This window comes from Pinus tabuliformis, chromosome 3_1 (assembly GCF_031772625.1).
Source record: "Pinus tabuliformis cultivar Carrire ecotype Pingquan chromosome 3_1, CPIR1, whole genome shotgun sequence".
NCBI classification, from domain to species: domain Eukaryota; kingdom Viridiplantae; phylum Streptophyta; class Pinopsida; order Pinales; family Pinaceae; genus Pinus; species Pinus tabuliformis.
In genome coordinates, this window is record NC_142301.1 from 807,622,549 (window position 1) to 807,647,351 (window position 24,803).

A 24,803-nucleotide genomic window follows, 5' to 3' on the forward strand; every position below is an offset into this window, starting at 1 on the left:
AACATCATCAAACTTTAAAGTACTAGATCCATAGACAAAGTTACTAGTGGCCATAACTAAACCATTCCAACTTTCTGGCAATGAGCACACAAATAACAGAGCCCTAACTTCATCATCAAAAGTTACCCCTAAAGAACTTAATTGTCTAGTAATTGTATTAAATTCATTTAAATTATCAGCAATAGATCCACCTTCTGACATTTTGCTTCATAAAAAATACCTTATTTGAGGCTAAGGGTTTTTCATATAGTTTGGCCAATGCCGACATTAAACCCTCTATTGTCGTTTCCTTTGAAATATTAAATGCTACCGACACCGCAAGGCACAGCCGTATTGTTCCAAGTGCCTTTCTGTAGAGAATATCCCATTTTGTGTTTATCATACTCATCGGCTTCTTTTCCTTTCCGCTCAATGGTTGGTATAAATCTTTCTGATATAGATAATCTTCCATCTGCATCTTCCACAATTGGTAGTTTTGGCCATTAAATTTTTCGACCCTAAACCTACCATCTTCCGCCATTGCTCCCACTCAAACCAGGAACCCTTTCTCTCCTACGAGTTTATCAGCCAAATAGACCTTCGGCTATGATACTAGTTGTTAGAAAATGCATAAAACAAGAGAAACGTAGATATACGTGGTTCACCCAATTTGGGCTACGTCCACAGAGAAACAGCCAGTCATTCCTTTTATATTATCTAGAAAACTTAAGAAATACAACCTACAGCAAATCCGTTGTAATTCCCTCTTCTCTCTCACTCAATTTCCTCTCTCTTCTCTCTCAGAATACAGATCTCCATAAACGTAATACAATTCCCTCGTATATAGTGAGGGGTTGCCTTCTAGGACAAAAAACCCTAAATTAAACATAATTTCTACCGTCAGATCTCCGCCTAATGAACGACCCAGATTGACTACAAAATTACAACATTTTACAAGGAAATTTTACATCTATTTTTATCTCCCCCCGCTGGGGGGGCTCCCATAGGTCACAGCTACCCCCCCTTGGACCCCCCTTGTAGCGTATATTTTACGGGCGACGTTGCTACCACATTACGAACTGGGGTCCAATGTGGAAATACCTCTAAATAAAGAAGATAATCAGGCTCCACACCCAACAACAACCCTAATTAGTTTCAGAAAACAAGACAAATTTAAATGTAATCCAACATGTGATGAATATTCATTAAAGTCTAGGTATGGAAAGTTACAATAAGACCATCAATGGTCTGAATGGCCTCTCTAGAAATTAGTCTAGAAAATCGAGAGCCTCCCTAAAATCAAATTTTTATATGGACGATGCTAAAAGGGAAAATCCTTACAGCATATAATCTTAGAAAATAAAGGTATTCACGGTCCTTCCATTTGCCCCCTATTCTCTAGAGCAGAAGAAACCATTCATCATCTTTTTATCAATTATAAATTATCTGTTGAATGTTGGCAAATCTTGGTCAATCATCTTAAGGTCGAAATCAACTCCAGTCTCAGCTTATCAAAGTTTTTTGCTAAGTGGAATTCTAGCTACCCCTACTCCTTTAAAATAAGAACATGAAAAGAGATTATCGAGTTGCCTTCCTTCCTTCTTATGCTGGTAAATTTGGTTAGCAAGAAACAAGTTCATCTTTCAAAGTATAAGACCAAAATTTCGAAAAATCTTGGCCAAAACATGGAGCCTATCAATGGAATTCATCCTATCAAAAGGGACAAAAAAAATGGATGACAAGCTACTTCAACAGGAAGAAAAACTTTGGCTCAAATTCGTTCTGGATTGTCTGCCAAATTTAGTTTGCCCTCCTAGAATAACTCCTGTCGGATCTAATAATTGGAAGGTTCGAATGAAAGAATGAGATTTCTCAACTTGGCGAAAATCTCTCAAAAGGCCTTGTCTTTTCTTTGACGGCACCTCAGGGTCTAATCTGAGTTATGCAGGAGTTTGGGTATCATAATTGATTATCTGGATTCAAATTCAATTACATTCGAGTGGGGTCTAGGTATCAAATCAAATAATAATTTGGAGGCCTATTATTTCTTGATGTGATCACAAATTCTTAGCAATGGAAATTATCTGAATCCAATCATATTTAGAGACTTCTCCATTCTTATCCAGCATATGGTCAAGAATACGAAACCCAAAATTGTTGACCTAGCCTAAATAATCTCTAGAACCCAACATTACTTGAAAAATATTGGAGAGATATCTTTATTCCATGTCCTCAAAGAAAAAAAAAAAATAGTTGATGATTTTGCAAGTAAAGCTTGCATTAAACCAAGAAATCTTTTTAAAATCCATTCCATAACAATCATCCCATCACATTTTCAATTGGATCCCAAAAAAATCCAAATATTATCCCCTCATTCCCAAGGCTTGTCATTGTTAAAATCTATTCGATATCCCTCTCAATTAAAGCTCCTTCTTCAAAGTTGATAAGAGATCCTCCTCAATTTCACTTCCCCTATCTCTTACGCATATCGATTCAAAGGCATGATGAATCGATGGGCTCATGGGTTCTTATCCAAGCCATCTCTCCCTTTATATCCTCCCTGCTTCCCTCTCTGCTTCACGTTGCTTTTAGTATTTTATCTTTGTGATCCTTTGTGCACTCTCTCTCCTCCTCCCCTCTATGGGTCTCCCTTCTCCTCATTACTGCTCTGTGAGACTTCCCTTTTCCTCCCCTTGCTTCTCTAGAGCACCCATCCTCCTTTCTCTCCTCTTAATTCTTCTAAAATTCTTGAGCCCTTGATCCTTATCCTATGGATCTAATTCAATGTTGTTCTCACTGCAAGTCAATCAAAGTGGTATTGGAACAGATAAGGTCTTTGTACAATCAATGGAAGGAACGATGTAAAACTAAAATTGGTTATCTCAACTAGTAATGCAATGGGCATAAAATATCCATTGTTAAGCTTAATGATCGTTGTGCTCACATCAAGCATGCTCTACAAACTTTGCAAGAAATTGTGGACAAAAAATATGGGGAAAACTCAAATTCAATGGACTGTAGTAGCAAGTTTCAGCAGAATGAGGAAAAATCAATTAACAAAGAGTGAAAGAAGCAGACAGCTTCGAAATTTATTAGAATCTGCTCCTCTCACAACCATAATGCACCTCCTATTTTTGTCTCTTGAATTTTTCTTTAGTTAAGACGTGAATAATAAATGTACTCTTCTTCTTCAGCAGTTTGTTAGAATTTAAACTCTAAATGTAGTAGGAAAGCAAGGAATTTATGAGCTCCATGTAAAAGCAAGAAAAAACAGATCATGGAATTTTGTCCAATCCTCCTTCTTGATCTGTTCAAATATTTGTATCTCAGACTTTACCTCCTTTTTTGAATGAATATATCATAATAGATCTTGTAAAAAAAAAAAAAAAAACCCTTGCGGGTGCTCCAAAGAAGAAAATTTAGTACATCACGATTATTCTCCTTCAATAGTTGTGAGGGTCGCTAGAAGTCCAGCCAACACCTTAGGACACAAAGTTGCTTGAAAAACACTCAATCCGTTGACATGATGGGATGTTCATTCAAGCCTTGAGCCCTAAGAATCCTTAATGGAAAGAGGATGGTAGATCTCATCTCATTTATGAGGCAAACAACTTCATTGATGAGCCAAAGGAGGGAAGGAGTGTTCAAAATTTGTATAAATGCAAGATAATGGAGAGCCAAAAACAAGAAGAAGTTGTGCATTATTATGATGCCAAAATTTCACAAAGCAATCTATCATACCATTGTAAGGATAATTCCACCATTGTAGAGAATTTTCTATGCTTCTCTAAGAGAGCAAGAGCTTCCTAAGGAGATTGAGAAGGGTAAATCCTTGTTAAGAGCTATTGAGCACCATTTGTCAAGAAAATCTCTTCAAGTGTCTTTGATACTTTACCTGTAACTCTTCCACTACCAATAATCAATAAAGGGGATTCTTTTCCTACTCCTTTATTAAATTTTTTATGCTTCACAAACTTCTTTTATTTCATTCAATTTAGCTTTAGTTTAGTTTTGTGTATGCATTATTTCCATTCCATTCAATGCTTTGTTAGTCCATGTTTGATCACTAACACCACTCATTTTTTTGTATGTTACTTGTAGGAAGCAACAAGCTACGAGGAAGGTGTATTTGAGACTCTCATGCAAACAAACACACCATACAAAATGGTGGCTCCCCTTGCTTTCCTTTTTTGATCTAAATGGTTGTTTTGCAAGCCTTTCATCTATGTATTTTTCAACGTGTTTGCATCACACCATTTCTTTGAACCTATGCATGTCTCCATTGGGCCTTCTCGCGGTCGAAAAGTTTCCATTTTTTTTCGTGCCGACCTCATGGCTTTTTGTAGAGACAGTCACGTGGGTCTCACGACTGTGTAGAACATAACCTGCGAGACACATAGAGAACCAAAAAATTCATTGTAATTTCCTTTTCCAAAGTGTTGTGGTAGCCTTTAGTGCTACACTCTTGCAATTTTTTATAGCCAAGATAGACTTTTAATTTGCTTTACTAACCACTATAAGTAGAGCAATTACTTATCTTTTACTTGGAAATTTTGCATTCAAACATAGCTTAACTAGGAGGAAAGTAAGTTGTCCTAATCCACATATATTTTTTACTTGTTTTGCTTATCTCAATTCACACCACACTTAGCTTAACTAAGAGGAAAGTAAGTGGCCTTAAATCCACTCATATTTTTTACTTGTTTTGCTAACCAAAGTCTTGATTTCATTTATTTATTTTGGGGATAGGAGTTAGTGTTAGTGAAGAAAGAAATTAGGGCCCTTCCCCCTTTGCACCCTTGTGGTGAACCTGAGAGGGTATCTGAAATATTTCTCAAGGCAATAATTCTCCATCTCCATATATGTTCACATAGCATAATTAGGAAAGAAGTAAGTGGCCCATCATTTACACATACTTTTATTTCTTGCAAAGGAACAAGCACAACATGGTGTAATTAGGGGAATTGTAAAGGATCACTGCATATCCACGTCATTGCAATTCACACTTTGTATGCTCACAATTTCACTTACATAGACATTCATTCCACACACTAAGTTCACTCATACTTAGTATAAAAGGTATCCTCTTTTGGAATCTTTATACTTGGTTTCTTTAAGCTTACATTTTTACAACACCCTAAGTGAAGTAAAGACTCTATAAAAACAACATTAACTTGAACACACTAAATTCCCCATAGGGGCCACAAGATAATTTATAGTTCAGGTTAGGACCACAGGGGTAGGAAACACATAAGTCATCCTAGTTGTTTTTTGTCTTGAAACATAAAAGTTGTCTTTTAGGGAGCTTAAAATCCTACATCATCCAGTGATAAATTTGGTAATGAGGAGAAACTAGTGAAGGGGGTAAGTCCTAGGTGGTGGATTATCACATACCTCCTTGTTGTCTCCTAACACTTAGTAGGGGTATTGGGTCCAAAATTGACAACTAGAAGTTGAGATTCACTCATTCCCACTAGATGTAGGTAACTTAGTGGTCAAATCTTAGGGTGTCTTTCCCTATAGGTGGCAGGTGTGGGAGCACTCCACCTGAGATGATTTTGGTCAGGCTACTGGAAGCATCGCCAGTTCTTTTGGGACATAACCCTAGCACCCCCCACTATAATCCTCTCCACACCTTGGTTGATTCTTGGTTGTTGGAAGTGTCGTCGGGATTTTGCGACATGGCCCCAGTACCCTATTATATAATCTTCTCAAGGCCTAGTTACTATTTGAGAGAAAGGACGTTAAGTCTTTTTAGGATCTTTATCATATGTGAAAAAACTCACAAAACCTTTTTTGTTGATTGTTACACACATTAGAAATTTAATGGAAAAAATAATAATTTATTTTTAACTTCTTTTTTTTATGTATGTGATTCATTTGGTTTGTTAGAAAATCCCCCTCACCACCTAGTTACAAGCACTTTCTAGGGCACCATAGGGGACCCAAGGATTACCTGTCACTCTAGAGCCTTCAAGACATCCCCTAATTTTTGGGAGGTATGCCTAGTCTCTTACCATATTGATGTAGGAGACAACATCCATCCACCTTGATAGGCATGTCCATTCTTGGTACAACCACTACAAGAAAAAGGCACATTGGTGAGGGGCGCAAAATATCACCATCAGCTCATTGGTGACGGTCAAAAGAGCATTCATCACCAAAGGTGGCATCGCCAAAAGTATAGGTGTTGTAGTGACATACCAATTTTGTCACCAATAATGACAAAATTTAATTATCATGGCTTTCATTTTGTTGGTATCAACAATCATACTTATCTTGGAAAAAAATCATAGAGGATTCTTAGTTTCTTTCCAAGATCATAAGGAATTATCACCAAAAGAACAATATCATTTTCTTAATGAAGAAAATTGATGACTATAGAAGTGAAATTTGGCCAACACAACCTACTTCTTCCAAACATTCTTTTAACTTATTAATTTGTGTTCCAAAAAGAGTAAATGACAAGGGATGCCCTTGCTTGACTTCAATATTGTAGTTAATTTCTTCCAATGAGCCCTCAATGGGCCTAAACTTGGCACTAACATTCTCATACAACCTCGGCATGCCAACCCTCAACTCAAAAGGAACTTTTATCTCTCCAAACCTATTTCAAAGGTTTGTCATGCAAATAGTGTCAAGTTTTTTTCTAAAGTAAAAAAATAACTTGAAATATTGGTTTTATTATTGTGGCACTCCTTTGAAATGATCCTAAGAGGAACAAGGTGTTCCATAGTTGAATGATATCTCCTAAATGCAGCTTGGCCTTTAGCTCTTCTTTCATGGATTTATAGCCATAGGTTAATCTTCTTTTCCAATATATTTCCACATAACGTTGCTAAAACACGGCTAATAATAATGGTCCTATTATTAGAGGGAATGCTTTTATCCCCACTTTTAATAATAGGTATAATGAGATTTTGTGTCCTAGGTTTAGGGAAGCCTTTCTTCACTACCAAACTAAAGAGTTTTTGTATGTGGGGAATGAGGATATGTCATCTGATTTTAAAAATGCTAGCTAGGTAGCCTTGAATGACCCTAAATTCCCTAGTTATGGGTTGCTTAACCCCAAAATATATGTCTTCTCGAGAAAAGATTTCATCCTCTTATTGATCAGCTCAATTGTTTTTAAGACATTACACTCTATTTTACCCTTGAACTTCCTTTTTTTACCACTTAACCATTTCTATGATTATACGTCGTTGAACACCTCTTTATTTGATTTCTCCTAAACACACAAGAACCTTTTTTTCGTAGAATTTTCATGTTTGTGGATTGAAACCCCTTTTTTTCTTCAAATCATCCTGCACCCACATTCACATGGCCTAAAAATTACAACATTCCTATACTTAGTCTTTTTTCCTTGCATGTGGGTTCCCAAACGAATTTTATTTAGCATGACCTTGTCCGTGTGACACCCTCAAATCTTCCTTACATATCTATTTCACTTGTATGTGGGTTAAGCACCTTTCGTAATACCTTTAACTCTCACATGATCCCACACTTAATCGATTTAACATCTAGTTTTTTTCACATGAGGATGCTAGAGAAATCCTTAGCAATATCCCATTCTCATGTCCACCAACCCACATTCAACATCTTTTATTCATTAATCTTTTTCTCCTTTCAAGATGCATTAATCACTATTGTCAGTGCATCTCTAACATGAATGAATTTTTTTCTAGTATCAAATAAGGTGCATTTCTTGTTAAAAATATTATATCTTTCTGAACCAATGCAGTACTTGTTATTTATGAACTAATTCTTTTGCGTGAATCCACACAACAATAATTAATAATATACTTAACACATCAAAGCTCTCAAATTATCCAAATGTCGATTCATTCATTCATTTAATAAGTGTTGATAAGTATCAAAAGTACATGTCAAACAGAGTATATAGACACCCTCAATACACTCGAGCGATAGATCATGACTTTTAATCAACAATAATGGAATGTCAACAAAGCCTAAACTTCGAGTATTGTACACATTAGGTGCATGCTTGAAATCTTCAATTTTAAAAATTGGTTTCATGGTGCACTAATGAATTTATCGCTGGGAAAAGGCATATGCAACTTCTTAACTCTTCCACGACTCCTATTCTTTTGATCCCCGGTGTTTTCAATAAAATGATTTAGATTCCAGAACCCTACCTAGTTCTCAATGAGGCAGAACTTGATGCCTTCCTAATGAACTATAATGGAGGGAAGAATATTCTAAATAAGTTTCTAAAAACCCCAACTAGGGAGTTATTTAACACCATCAATATTCAGGTATGTGCACTAGCCAACCCCTACAAAGAATTTTACTAGTTGTTTTCTTGGGTTCTTTATCAAGAATCAACATAATTTGTTCATAGGTATTTTATATGTGTCCTACATTATTGTGTGCATGAGGGAGTCATATTTGACTAGACCTGTGTAATTTCAATAGAAACTTCTTATCAATTGGGAAACTTTACTCAATAAAAAAAAAATTTACAATTGTTCATACCTGGTATATGCCATTGTTTATTGCAACATATTTAAAGGCGTCCTGAGGTCATGACATTCCAATTTTAATATTGACCCTATTTGGTTCTGGTATACATCCTTATAAGAAATAAGGCTCAAATTCCATTTTTATTTGAAGCATAAATTTTTTCCATCAAAATGGAACAAAGCTTATTGGTTTATCCACTGAAAATTTCTCTTGTGGAGCCTTGATTCTTTTAGAAATAAAATATTTTTTCATGTAGAAGAAGAATTTTCATACATTCAATTATTTGGATTCGAAGGGAAGCCTTTGGTACTCCTAATATATGTCTATGGCAATTTTCTATAATCAAATTATGTGAACAATACAAGTTTGGGGCTCACTTTTTCAATGAAAAAGAAAGAGGAAAGTTATACCTTTGACCATTTCAATAGGAAATTTCAAGGTTAATAATATTTATGGAAATGATGAAAATGTTACTTATCCAAATGTGTTTAAATTAAATGAGTTGGAAGAAGTTAAAGGATTTTATCTTCAATCTATTTTCTCTTCTCATCTTAATTCCACTAGATATTGCATTACATTTCAAGCAATGCAATTTGAAGTGTTCAAGACAGTAAAATTTTGCCTGATACTCCATAGGTTTTACATGAATAGCCAAGTGCTTTACACATCATTAATCTACCTCACCAGCAACATAGACAGTCAGTCACAAGTGTCAGCTCTATACTCACAAAATAACATCTTTAATTCAAAGGGTCAATCTCAAGCAAGAGAAATCAAGAAGAAGATTAGCAATGTTGCTATAGAAGGTGGTGATGGGAATCAATCTAGGTTCAAACTTGAAAAGTCTCATGTTTTCGGAATCATTTCTAAAAGAAAAAGAAGCAACACCCATGACACAACCAAAGATGTAAATATCCAAATCATGGGAATGGATGATGTTGAAGAAAAACCAGAGGAACCAAAATAGGTTGAAAGGAGGTCTTATAAAGTCAAGCTTTTATTGAAGAATTGGTTCAATAAAAGCCAGATGATTTTGAAATCGCATCGGTGACACTGCACCACTCATCCTGCAATAAGAGTTTGATATAGATTGAGAAAATAAATGTAAAAAAATGACGAGGTTATAAGAAAAGTGAAATCTAAAACCGATGTTAAAGGAATAAATCCCTCAAAATTGTTTGAATTTCATGAAGCAACTAGAGATGCAATGGCCTACTCAATTTTGAAACAAGAAGCTGAAAAATATAATGTTAAAACGAAGAGTAAAGGAGTCGGAAATGGCTTTATTACCAAGTTCATTTTTTGCTAAACCAAACTCCATTGTTAAGTCAATATCAGCTTCCGAGGACATAATAGAGAGAAATTCAAGGATTAAAGAAACATTGAGTTTGATGATCATAATCTGGTAGCATGTTACTAACAATATCAATAAAAGAATCAATACAATCTTTGAAGTGTGGGAGGTGGTTACGATTTTGACCAACTTATCTATGATAATTAACTCCCTTATTGTATATTTACAAAGGGGTCTAGAAAATGATAAAATGTTTTATAAAGAAACATTAATTGCATTCATCGTGAAACTGTGAGATATGAATGAAGGGAAATGGAAATAACAAAATATTCCATCACAAGGAAGAATCAAACAATTAATATCCTACCATAAAGAGAGAATAAAATCAATTCATGAATTAATTGTTCTGTGATAATGTCAAAACAAGGTGAATTGACTTTTTCTTTAAATTGATTGAGGTGGCGAAATAATTCGAGGGGCCCAATATTATCCTGGACACATGCTAATTTTTCAAGTGCCATTTTTAGATTTGATGTCTCATGCATTTATTTTACCCTCTGAAATTATTTTACTTAGTAAATGATTTTTTTCTTGTAAATAAAATATGAAAACTACAAATATAAAATTATGTGCCACTTTAACTTAGCAAATAACTGTGGAAAATATTTCAGAAGATAACCCTTAAAAATTAGAAAATATAGCAACAGAAATTAACCCTCCAACTTCTCATAATTTAATTTCCCAGAGAAATCATGGGCTCCCTAACCACAAAAACTGGCCCCTGAAATTTACAAGGAAATGACAACAAAACTTGAGATAAATTATGCCACCAAAATCAACAACCCACTCAACCTCCTCAAGCCCTTGTGCATCCATAAAAAACCGCTAGTTGTCTCACTCATGTGAGTCCCTATTAATTTATTTAGCTACATAGATCTCTCTCGTTGTCTTTTTCCTTCTTCCTCAACCCTTGTGAATCTCTCACTAAAAAATTGCAATATTACTCTTGAAAATTATTCAGAAAATATTTTTCTGAATTTCTCTCATGCTTGTGTTATAAATTCATCCTCTTGCTTAGGCTACTTTTATAATCCTCCATAGACCAAAACCCTAATCTCCAAAGAGATTGAGGTCTAGGATTAAATACTAAAGTTGTACTGCTTCTCAACATGCGAATCCAACTGCAATATACTTGGCCAATGCAATATGGAGTGCAACAAATATTTGATTCATGCTCATATTCAAAACAAAGATTAGACTAAAACAATTGATTGAATTGTTGTCATTGATGGCAAAGGAGCAACAATGAGCTTGTATGGTTTTGATCAAGGCAAAGAAGCAACAAGAGAGCAGCAAAGACAAGAGCAGCTTGAGCAAAGAAACAAAAAAGGAGCAACAACAACAGAACAAAGACATGGCATGTTGTTTTTGTTATTCTTGTGATGCTTGGGTATGTTGATGAGTTGATTGTTGCATGCATATGATGAGTGATATGTTGTTTTAGGAGGTTTTGTTGATTTCCTTTCTTTTAATTTAAAATTTAATTTTTTTCATGTTTTTACATAATATTATAAATACATCAAGGATTATGAACACCAACCATAACTAAATCCTTCAATAAAACCATGCTAGATCATTCCCATAATTGTCACATTAAGACATGCGTTCCTTGATAGACAGAGCAACATTTGCGACAACTATTACATGAATTTGGGACAAGGTCAATAATTATCCCACTCCCCCTCATTAGGATATTCTTCCCTTCCGCTTGAGCTAATGAATCCCATTCTCCAAGGTGGGATTTTCATTTTCATGAGAGATCTCTAGATATATCACCCTTGGACTCTGATATATTGAGTTCTCAGATAGGTGAATTTTATATCTTAGGCACTGGCCTTGCTTCCATTTTATGGGTAGTAATGGTCTATATTTCCTAAACCATTTCAACTAGTATGATTGAGGTTTCCTCCTCTTCTTTCACCTTTAGCAGTTGGATTTCACAGTATTTGTGGTTTTCCCTTATCGTCTGCTTTAATTTGTTTTTTTCTCATGTGGGTACCATTGATTTATGAGAGCTCTGTGATACCAAAGTTGTTATTCAATATCACAAGGCTACAATCAATGCCCTAAAAAATTCTCTGCAATCCACATGAACAACATGAGGAAGCACACTCCTTATGGGAATTTTATTTTGAGACATTATTGGGGATCTTGTGAAAACAAAAACCCAAAATGGATATGTTGGAAACCATGGTTTGGAAATTGAGCACCTCAAGAGTTATAGCCATTGGAACCATGCCAACATCATTGTCTAATTCGTCCTCAACAATGTAGTCACAACCACCCAAGAACTTTCCTCACTAGATGCAAGTCAAAAGTTAAGCAAAATTAGTCCCAAAACCCTCTAGCAAAGCAAACAACAATGGAGATCATTTATCATATCCAATAAATAAGTACATCTCATGAATTATCCTTGGATAAGATAGGATGTTTTTTTATAATATAGTTAATAGTTGTTTTTATCTTTCCCTTACAATTGGCACGGTTCTTTTATGTATTTTCATAGATGGACTTTGTAGAATCTTTAAACTTTGAATCAAGTTGTATTTTTGTCATAAGCTTAATATCAAGACAAAGTGGCACTTACTTGAGCAAATATGCTCTACAACATCATGGTAGACAATCATTTGTTACTCTCGTTTTAAGCTTCGGCTTTAAGTCTTTCAATTAATATAGATTTCCTCGGTGTTTATTAAAAAAAAGGGCAGAGAGATACTTTTGATTTTCAATATTTGGGTTGACACCTCCTTCTAATATCTTAATTTTCATTTTCCCACTAACTCTTTATCACACCACAATTTCTCCTTAAATTTTAATTTAGTAATTTTGGTAGACAATCATTTGTTACTCTCGTTTTAAGCTTCGGTTTTAAGTCTTTCGATTAATATAGATTTCCTCGATTTTTATTAAAAAAAGGACAAAGAGATACTTTTGATTTTCAAGATTTGGTTGACACCTCCTTCTAATATCTTAATTTTCATTTTCCCACTAACTCTTTATCACACCACAATTTCTCCTTAAATTTTAATTTAATAATTTCTATTATATTATCTTTATTTTTAAAAATGGCCTCTTCCTTTATGTCTTAATGGTTTAACCAATATTGGGTGTCCTTATGCTCGTCTTTGCTTTAGCAGAAGGTAGTTTCAGCTAGAGGTTGAAGAAATTTTAGGAAACCTCTTGTATCCCATGTTGTTTAACATTTTATTATACATTAGATAGATGGTCATAGCCATGCTCTCAATGGGTTGAAGGCTTGCTTCATTGATGACGATAGGATAGGGTGTATTGTCTTTCATTTTGAGATTACAGGTTATAAAATGCTTTTGGATATGTTCTATATTTCTCCACATGACCTAGAGATACTACATCCCCAAACATCACATCCATATAAAATAACAGGGATAACAAGAGTCTCAAAGAGTATTTTTTATCCCATGTCCAAAGATATATTGATTTACAGTAATATTTAAGCCCACAATAAGTTTTTCAACCTCCATTTATCGTTTTCTTAATGCCATAATTCTAGTTGAGCTTGTGATGGACATTTATTGCAATATATTTATATGAAGGCACTTCCTTTAGTTTTTGTTGTCATATATGAAAGTATCATATGCGATAGTTTTGGATTTAATTATCATGGCCTTCATTTTGTTGGTATCAACAATCATACATATCTTGGAAAAAAAACATAGAGGATTCTTAGTTTCTTTCCAAGATTATAAGGACTTATCACGAAAAGAACAATATCATTTGCTTAAAGAAGAAAAGTGATGACTATAGTGGTGAAATTGGGCCAACACAACCTACTTCTTCCAAACACTCTTTTAACTTATTAATTTGTGTGCCAAAAAGGGTAAGCGACAAGGGACACCCTTGCTTGACTTCAATATTGTAGTTAATTTCTTCCAATGAGCCCTCAATGGTCCTAAAATTGGCACTAACATTCTCATACAACTTTGTCATGCCAACCCTCAACTCAAAAGGAACTTTTATCTCTCCCAACCTCTTTCAAAGGTTTGTCATGCAAATAGTGTCAAATTTTTTTCTAAAGTAAAAAAAATAACATGAAATATTGGTTTTATTATTGTGGCACTCCTTTGAAATGATCCTAAGAGGAACAAGGTGTTCCACAGTTGAATGATATCTCCTAAACTCAGCTTGGCCTTTAGCTTTTTTTTCATGGATTTATAGCCATAGGATAATCTTCTTTTCCAATATATTTCCACATAACGCTGCTAAAACATGGCTAATAATAATGGTTTTATTATTAGAGGGAATGCTTTTATCCCCAATTTTAATAATAGGTATAATTACATTTTGTGTCCTAGGTTTAGGGAAGCCTTTCTTCACTACCAAATTGAAGAGTTTTTGCATGTGCGGAATGAGGATATGACCTCTGGCTTTAAAAATATTAACTAGGTAGCCTTGAATGACCTTAAATTCCCTAGTTATGGGTTGCTTAACCCCAAATTATATGTCTTCTCGAGAAAAGATTTCATCCTCTTGTTGATCAGCTCAATTGTTTTTAAGACATTACACTCTATTTTACCCTTGGACTTCCTTTTTTTTACCACTTAACCATTTCTATGATTATAGGTCATTGAGCATCTCTTTATCTGATTTCTCCTAAACACACAAGAACCTTTTTTTCTTAGAATTTTCATGTTTGTGGATTGAAACCCCTTTTTTTCTTCAAATCATCCTGCACCCATATTCACATGGCCTACAAATTACAACATTCCTATACTTAGTCTTTTTTCCTTACATGCAGGTTCCCAAACGAATTTTATTTAGCATGACTTTCTCTCGTGTGACACCCTCAAATATTCCTTACATATCTATTTCACTTGTTAAGCACCTTTCATAATACCTTTAACTCTCACATGATCCCACACTTAATCGATTTAACATCTAGTTTCTCTCACACGAGGATGTGGGAGCATTCCTTAGCAATATCCCATTCTCATGTCCAACAACCCACATTCAACATCTTTTATTCATTAATCTTTTTCTCCTTTCAAGATGCATTAATCACTATTGTCAGTGCATCTCTAACATGAATGAATTTTTTTCTAGTATCAAATAAGGTGTGTTTCTTGTTAAAAAAATTATGTCTTTCTGAACCAATGCAGTACTTGTTATTTATGAACTACTTCTTTTGCATGAATCCACACAACAATAATTAATAATACACTTAATACATCAAAGCTCTCAAATTAGACACATGTCGATTCATTCATTCATTTAATAAGTGTTGATAAGTATCAAAAATACATGCCAAACAAAGTATATAGACAGCCTCGATACGCTCCAACGATAAGATCGTAACTTTTAATGGTTTGTGGCTTACATATTCATGTCCTAGCTCATAATAATGGAACATCAACAAATCCTAAACTTCGAGTATTGTGCACTTCAGGTGCATGCTTGAAATCTTCAGTTTTCAAAACTGGTTTCATGGTGCACTAATGGATTTAACACTAGGAAAAGGCATGTGCAACTTCTTATCTCTTCCAAGACTCTTGTTCTTCTGATCCCTAGTGTTTTCAATAAAATGCTTTAGATTCCAGAACCCTACCTAGTTTTCAATAAGGCAAAAGTTGATGCCTTCGTGATGAATTATAATGGAGGGAAGAATATTCTAAAGAAGTTTCTAAAAACCCCAAGTAGGGAGTTATTTAACACCATCAATATTGAGGTATGTGCACTAGCCAACCCATACAAAGAATTTTACTAGTTGTTATCTTGGGTTCTTTGTCAAGAATCAACATAATTTGTTCATAGGTATTTTATATGTGTCCTACATTATTGTGTGCATGAGGGAGTCATATTTTACTGGACCTTTGTAATTTTAGTAGAAACTTCTTATCAACTGGGAAACTTTACTTAGTCAAAAAAAATTACAAGTGTTCATACCTAGTATATGGCATTGTTTATTGCAACACATTTAAAGCCATCCTAAGGTCATGACATTCCAATTTTAATCTTGACCCTATTTGATTCTGGTATACATCCTTATGAGACATAAGGATCAAATTCCATTTTTATTCCATGCATAAATTTTTTCCATCAAAATGGAACAATGCTTATTGGTTTATCCACTAAAAATTGCTCTCATGGAGCCTTGATTCTTTTAGAAAGAAAATAATTATTTCATGTAGAACAAGATTTTTCATACATTCGATTATTTGGATTTGAAGGGAAGCCTTTGTTACTCCTAATCTACATTTATGGCAATCTTTGATAATCAAATTATGTGAACAATACAGGTTTGGGGCTCACATTTTCAATGAAAAAGAAAGAAGAAATTTATACCTTTGACAATTTCAATAGGAAATTTCAAGGTCAAGAATATTTATGGAAATGATGAAAATGTTACTTATCCAAATGTGTTTAAAATAAATGAGTTGGAAGAAAGGATTTGATCTTCAATCTATTTTCTCTTTTCATCTTAATTCGACTAGATATTGCATTACATTTCAAGCAATGCAATTTGAAGTGTTCAAGATAGTAACATTTGGCCTAATATTCCACAAGTTTTACATGAATAGCCAAGTTCTTTTCACATCATTAATCTACCTCACAAGCAACATAGACAATAAGTCACAAGTATCAGCTCTACACTCACAAAATAACACCTCTAATTCAGAGGGTCAATCTCAAGCAAGAGGAATCAAGAAGAAGATTAGTAATGTTGTTATAGAAGGTGGTGATGGGAATCAATCAAGGTTCAAACTTGAAAAGTCTCATGTTGTTGGAATCAGTTCTAAAAGAAAAAGAAGCAACACCCATGACACAACCAAAGATGTAAATATCCAATTCATGGGAATGGATGATGTTGAAGAAAAACCAGAGGAACCAAAATAGGTTGAAAGGAGGTCTTATAAAGTCAATATTTTGTTGAAGAATTGGTTCAATGAGAGCTAGACGATTTTAAAATTGCATCGGTGACACAGCACCACCCATCCTACAATAAGAGTTTGATATAGATTGAGAAATAAATGTAAAAAATGATGAGGTTATAAGAAAAGTGAAATCTAAAACCGATATTAAAGGAATAAATCCCTCAAAATTATTTGAATTTCATGAAGCAACTAGAAATGCAATGGCCTACTCAATTTTGAAACAAGAAGCAAAAAATATAATGTTAAAACAAATTATAAAGGAGTTGGAAATGGCTTTATTACTGAGTTCATTTTTTGCTAAACCAAACTCCATTATTAAGTCAATATCAGCTTCAGAGGACATACTAGAGAGAAATTCAAGGATTAAAGCAACATTGAGTTTGATGGTCATAATCTGGTAGTATTTTACTAACAATATCAATAAAATAATCAATACAATCTTTGAAGTGTGAGAGGTGGCTACGACTTTGACCAACTTATCTGTGAGAATTAACTCCCTTATTGTATATTTATAAAGGGGTCTAGAAAATGATAAAATGTTTTATAAAGAAGCATTAATTGCATTCATCGTGAAACTATGAGAATGAATGAAGGGCAATGGAAATGACAAAATATTCCATCACAAGGAAGAAACAAACAATTAATATCCTACCAGAAAGAGAGAATAAAAACAATTCATGAATTAATTATTGTGTGATAATGTCAAAACAAGGTGAAGTGATTTTTTCTTTAAATTGATTGAGGTGGCGAAATAGTTTGGGGGGGTCAATCTTATCATGGACACATGTTACTTTTTCAAGTGCCATTTTTAGATTTGATGTCTCATGCATTTATTTTACCCTGAGAAATTATTTTACTTAGTAAATGATTTTTTTCTTGTAAATAAAATATGAAAACTACAAATAGAAAATTATGTGCCAATTTAACTTAACAAATAACTGTGGAAAATATTTCAGAAAATAACCCTTAAAAATTAGAAAATATAGCAACGGAAATTAACCCTCCAACTTCTCATCTTTTACTTTCCCAAAGAAATCACGGGCTCCCTAACCATGAAAAATGGCCCTCGAAATTTACAAGGAAATGACAACAAAACTTGAGATAAATTATTCCACCAAAATCAACAACCCACTCAACCTCCTCAAGCCCTTGTGCATCCATAAAAAATTGCTAGTTGTCTCACTCATGTGAGTCCCTACTAATTTGTTCAGCTACATAGAATTCTCCTGTTGTCTTTTTCCTTCTTCCTCAACCCCTGTGAATCTCTGACTAAAAAATTGCAATATTACTCTTGAAAATTATTCAGAAAATATTTTCAGAATTTCTCTCATGCTTGCGTTATAACTTCATCCTCTCCCTTAGGCTACTTTTATAATCCTCCATAGACCAAAACCCTAATCTACAAATATATTGAGGTCTAGGATTAAATACTAAATTTCTTTGAGCAACGGTGGAGATTAGATTTAAGTCATTTAAATAATTGAGTATTTATCCTTAGAGAAACATTATCCCAAAGTCAACATTAATTAAATAGTTAACCAATTTACTTTTTTCCTAATTTAAAACTTTGGAAGGAGATCATATTAGTTGCTCCTCTTAAACAACCACCTAAAGAGGACTTCTCCTACATGCAAGGCACCGACCTATGCAAAAGACCTACTAAGGCTACAAAATTCAACACTCCCTCCTAGCAGGGAAGGAATCCTCCACCACCCCCAGCTTGTCCCTATAGAATACAAACTTTCCCTTCACTAGGGAATTGGTGAGAATATCTGCTACATGCTCCCCATAGAAATGTACTACAATCCCACAACACCTCTCTAGACCTTGTCTTCGATGAAGTGGTATATGATCTCTATGTGCTTGGACCTATAATGAAAAATTAGATTCTCTAAAAGCTTGATGCAATTTTTGTTATCATAGTGGATCATTGTAGGTCATATCTCAAGACCAAAAATCCCTAACAACATTTTATGAAGCCATATGGCCTCACAACTTGCCAGACTCATTGCTATGTACTTAGCCTATATTGAGCTAAGTGTCACTGAGTGTTACTTCTTGTCTAACGACAAGATCACTATTGATCGCAAGTTAAAAAAACATCTAGATGTACTCTTATTGTCCATTACACTCTCGACCGAGTCTGAATTTTTATAGCCCTACAACTGCGCTCCACCCAATTGTTATTATGAGAAAATGGCACACTCATTTTTATGTAGCAGAAGATACCCAGAGTTAGTGATAATTATGTATAGAGGATACATTTTCAGTTCGAAACACTATGAAAGGAAAAAATGAAAAGACTTTCCTAAGGTTGACTTAAAAAATCAACCCTTACATGGAATAGCACACCTTAAACTAATGCTCTCCCACATTTCAATCTCCCTCTGAGACTGCGACCTAAGCTCGTCCCTACTCCTTTCTCTGATGGCCCCTCCAAAGTCTGATCTAGAGGGGGCTTGTTCAGCTGCTGCGGCCCCTCCTGATGCTATAGCTCTGGATTTTCCTCCCCTCGTTTCCTCTCTTGGTGCCCCTTGCGAGTGTACCTCGATCTCCAAGTCCGTCAAAAGAATGGATGGCATTCCAGAAATCAATCTATCTCCTTCAATGCCTCACAAAGATGCTCTTTCTTTGGCTGAGAGAGGCTTGGTTGTCCAATTCACAGGCCTTTCACCTTCTCCAAAAACAGTATAAAAATGGGTGGAATAGAACTGAGCTGCCAAAACTCACTTTCTACTTTGAATCCAGGGAAGATCGAGACCTCATATTTAGAAATGAACCTTACTACATGGACACTAGACGATTATATCTGAATAGATGGACTCGAGACATCGATCCTGAGCTAAATGTTCCTAACACAGTATCGGTTTGGGTATGTTGATCCGGGTGGATATTGGTGGCCACCCACCTATTCCACTTGGACCCACACCATTATTTCTTTCAGTTTTTCAGTTTCCTTATTTGTATCACAATTTACTATTTTTGACAGTTTTTCGAGTCTTGAACTTCCGGAGCCATTTTGAGGTCCTCAGATAGATATTTCTAACGAGGCATTGTGTGCATCAAACAGAGATCGCATGCCAAAGTTACGCCACTGAGAAGTTGAAGTACCAATTTACCCAAATGGGGCCCATAGTTTGGTGTTTCATCTCCTAGCGTTAGGTTTTTGGATGTTTAGAGTTTTCCATTGTTTCTCAATAATAAATAGGCCTTTGAGCCTCGTTGTAACACAGTTTAGAGGCATGTATCTGCCACATCTCTTCTCAGAGATAAGCTACCATCGCCCGAGATAGTCTTATTTCCATTATGTTTGTAGGCATATTTCAATATTTGATATTAATGAAATGAAGTGTTATTTCCACTGCATCTTTGTATTTATGGTCATATCTGTAATTTTTTGTATTGTTATTTAAATCTGGATTAGTGGTATAAGAGCGGTTTTATCTCTCTGTTTTTCTTGCATATCCCCAATGAGGTCGGGATATAAGGAGTAGGGGCTCGATCTGGTTGAACCTTTGCAATATCAGCCTTGCAAACCCCGACGGTCGCCCATGGGGGAAGAAAAGAAATATGAGGGGGCAGGAGATCCTATCAAAATATTTCTAAAGGAGGCCCTCGAGAAACAAAGGAACGTGATGATGGATAACTTTGCCCAGATCCTGCAACTGTTGCTCACCAGCGGTGTATCGACATCCAGCAGCCACTCTGGAGGCTCCACTCCTTTTAAGGTACAAGTAAACTTTCACATTCCCACATTTAAGGGCCAAATAGATGCAAATGTTGTAGATAAATGGTTAAATCATCCAAAAGGATATTTTTTATGTTCATGATTTTTCCAGCCAAGAAAATATTACTTTTTCTCTTCTCAAAGCTGCCCCCCACGTCAAGGACTGGTGGGAAACATACTGTGAGCAGAAGGATGAAAGTACGACCTCACTATTTTTAGCAGCACCCACTTGGAACTTGTTTCGGAATGCCATCAAGGAGAAGTACTACCCTATCGAGAGCTATGAGGATAAACACATAAAGTGGACAACGCTGCAGTAGGGAAGGGACCAAGGTGTGCAAGAGTTTACCAATGTTTTTCATACCCTTCACTTGAAGTTGGGTATCAAGGATTCTGATAAACATTTGGTACTCAAGTACTGCGGCTACTTAGAAAGGACAATGCCAAGGCGGGGTGGCCCAAGACAACTCGCCAAATATGCAAGCAAAGAACAACATCGCGAATCCGATGAAGGACATGGGAAAGTGGTGTGAGTTCCATAAGATCTCCATTCACAACACAAGTGAGTGTCGGGCCAAGAAGTCACTCCTGGTCGAGCTTAAGGCTTCAGAACAGATGCATGTTCTCACTCTGAGTCATAACCCAACAAGGGGAATGACAAAGGGAAGCAGATTATTGATTCGGAGCCAACACCACCGTTGCAACCATGAAGATCCAAAAGGAGGAACTCGAAGATCCAGAAGGAGGAATTTGAAGATCCAGAGGAGGAGGAGCGCCTCTTCCACTCCCAGATGTGGGTAAAGGGTTCCCCACTACAATTCATTATTGATAGCGGGAGCCAAAAGAACTTCATTTCGGCAAAGGTCGTGAAGCAGATGGGCTTACCAACCACAGCACACCCACAACCGTACACCATCGGGTGCCTTCACCAAGGATGGGATCTTCATGTGAGCCAACAATGTCGCCTTCCATACAACATCAAGCCCTTCACGGATGAGATATTATGTGATGTTTCTCCCCTTGATGTTTGTGATGTATTATTAGGCCAACCATACTTGTGGAAGCGCCATGATGTGTATGATTCAAGGCCTCGTGTTGTTATTTTTACTTTGGGAAATAAGTTGTACAGGATACCGAAGGTAGCACCACCTACCACCATCTCTTTGGTTACTGGAAAACAATTTAGTAAGCTAATTTCCAAAGCCAGGAAATTTGTTTTCCTGATGATACGCCCTCAAGGAAAGAAGAAGACGGTGGCCATGACCTCTAGACAGGGCCCCTGCAAATGACAACAACAGATGGACAAGGTCATGGAGGAGTATGAGGACATCTTCACCTCCCCCGCAAGGGTACCTCTGCATTGTCAAGTCAAGCACTCCATTGATTTGACCCCAGGTGCGTCATTTCCTAATGGACCAATCTATCAGTGCTCTATTTTGGAGAACGATGAAATCAAGAGGCAGATTCAGGAGTTGTTGCAGAAAGGTCACATCCGGCCGAGTTCATCACCCTGTGGGAGCCCAATCATGTTGGTACAAAAGAAGGATAGGACTTGGAGACTTTGTATTGACTATCGGGTGTTGAACAAGATAATTGTCCAGAATAGGTACCCGATCCCACGGATTGATGACCTCCTAGACCAACTAAAGGGGGAAAAATATTTCAGCAAGATCGATTTGAAGTCATGATATCACCAGGTACCAGTCAAACCCTCCGATGTGTGGAAACTGCCTTGAAAGCCAAGGAGGGCCTTTTCGAATGGTTGGTTATGCCTTTCGGATTGAAGAATGCTCCTGCAACCTTCATGAGGCTAATGGATGACATCTTACGGCCATTCACCAACTCATTTGTAGTGGTATACTTGGCTGACATCCTGATCTTCAGTCAAAGTTGGGAAGAGCACCTCCACCACATTCAACAAGTTCTCCAAACATTACGATAACACAAGTTGTGTGCCAATTTGGAGAAATGCACTTTTGGAATGACCTAGATTCAGTATCTATGATACATTATTGATTAATGGGGGGTGCATGTGGATCCAACCAAGATCCAAGTCATTCAAGATTGGTCAGCCCCAACCACTTTGACAAAGCTCCGCAGCTTTCTGGGTCTTGCCAATTTCCACCGCAGGTTCATGTTGGGATTCTCTCATATAACTTGTCCCTTGAGTCAAGTCACCAAGGGAGGAGTGAAAGCAAAATTCTTTTGGTTTGAATCTCAATAGAAGGCATTCGCAAATTTGAAACATCACCTCTGCTATGCACTAGTGCTCACATTACCAGACTTGTAACAACCATTTGAGATCGATACAGATGCCTCTAACTATGCTATTGGGGCAGTCCTTACTCAACAAGGGCATCCAGTGGCATATCACAGTGAGACACTTTCAGACACAGTCTGGAAGTATCCCACTTATGACAAAGAGATGTATTCCATTGTGCAAGTCTGCCGACAATGGAAGCATTACATTTTGGGGAAGGAAACGGTCATCCACATAGACCACCAACCCCTGTAGTTCATACAGACACAAGGGAAGTTGTAGAATGATCACCATCGGAAGTGGTCCACATACTTGCAACAATTCCATTTCAATATCAAGTATAAGAAGGGAAGCACCAATAATATTGCAGACTGACTCAGCCGACCACCAATCATGACGTTAACCATTGTGCTCAACTCTTGTGGGCATGAGATTTTTGATTGGCCACTTCTCTATAAAAGCAACCTAGAATTCATCCACACATACCAGACACTCTTGTAGGGTCAGCAAATTCCAGATTTTCACCTCCAGAATGCCCTGTTATGCCACCTGGGACACCTTTGTGTTCCTTCAAGCGAGCATTCCAAGATGATTTTGGAAGCGCACTACAGTCGAGTTGTTGCGCATTTCGGGGTTGAGAAAACGGAGGCAGTACTGCAGAAGTATTCTATTGGTTGAATCCTCAACAAGATTTTGGGAAGCACATTAGATCCTACACTGCCTACGCCATTGCCAAACCGACCATGGAGAAGTAAGGCCTCTATACTCCGCTGCCTACCCCTAGTTGACCTTGGGAATCCATCTCCATGGATTACATGTCGGGCCTTCCTTCTACTAAGCATGGCAACGACTGTGTTTTTGTGGTCATCAACAGATTCTCGAAGATGGCCATTATGGCGGCCTGCAAGAAGAATATCACAGCAGAAGCCATTGCTAAACTCTTCTTTGAATGAGTGTGGGTACACTTTGGTATCCCATAATGTATCATCTCAGATCGAGACAAAAAGTTCCACAGTAAATTTTGGTCTAGTCTCTGGTCGATGCTGGACACCAAGCTCACTAAGTCCACAGCTTTCCATCCCCAAACTGATGGCCAGACAAAGGTCGTCAACAGGATGATCGTACACATTTTGTGCATGTACAACTCAAAGCATCCACGCACATGGGATGAGAGCCTCCCCTATGTCCAGCACAACTATAACCGGGCTCTCCACAACTCGACTGGCCATAGCCCTTTTCAGGTGGGCTTGGGATTCCAGCCACTATGTCCCATTGATGTTGCCATACCATTTGCAGCTACTCAAGCAGATTTGGCTCATTTCCAGTCTGAAGTCGATAAGGCAAGCAACTTCATTGATAACATCCAACATATCCGTTAGTAGGTCCACGACTCCAACATATCCGTTAGTAGGTCCACGACATTCTGGAGAAATCAAATGCCAAGTACAATAAGTGACATGATAAACATCGGGTGCCACAGAAGTTTTAGGTGGGCGACGTAGGTGGGCAACGAAGTCTAGTTAAATTTGCAAAAGGAACGCGTTATCGAAACCTAGCCGAAACTCTGACCACTCCGATATGGTCCTTACACCATTACCAAAGTTGTGGGAGACAATCCATTTGAGCTCAAAATTCCCCCATTCCTTGGCTTGCACCCAGTGTTCAATGTGGACCGCCTTCAACCATACTTCCCACCATTGCTAGACACATCAGACATTACAGAAAAACTCACACCTATAGAGTTAAATCCATATTGCATGGAAAAAGCCACAACTGATTGGATCATGGACACGTGGATCAATAACACCCAATAGCAAAGGATCCAACTATATCGAGTTGTCAAAGCAGGCCAACTCCTTCACTAGGGCAAGTTGTCACCAAGGACCAAGTTCAGTAAAAGTTTCCTCATCTCATGGAGGAACTCAACGCAATGGGGACCATTGATTCCTAAGGGGGGAGGAATGATCTAGGTGGATATTGGTGGCCACCTGCCTATTCCACTTGGACCCCCACCATTATTTCTTTTAGTTTTTCAGTTTCCTTATTTGTAGCACAATTTACTATTTTTGGCAATTTTTTGGGTCCTGAACT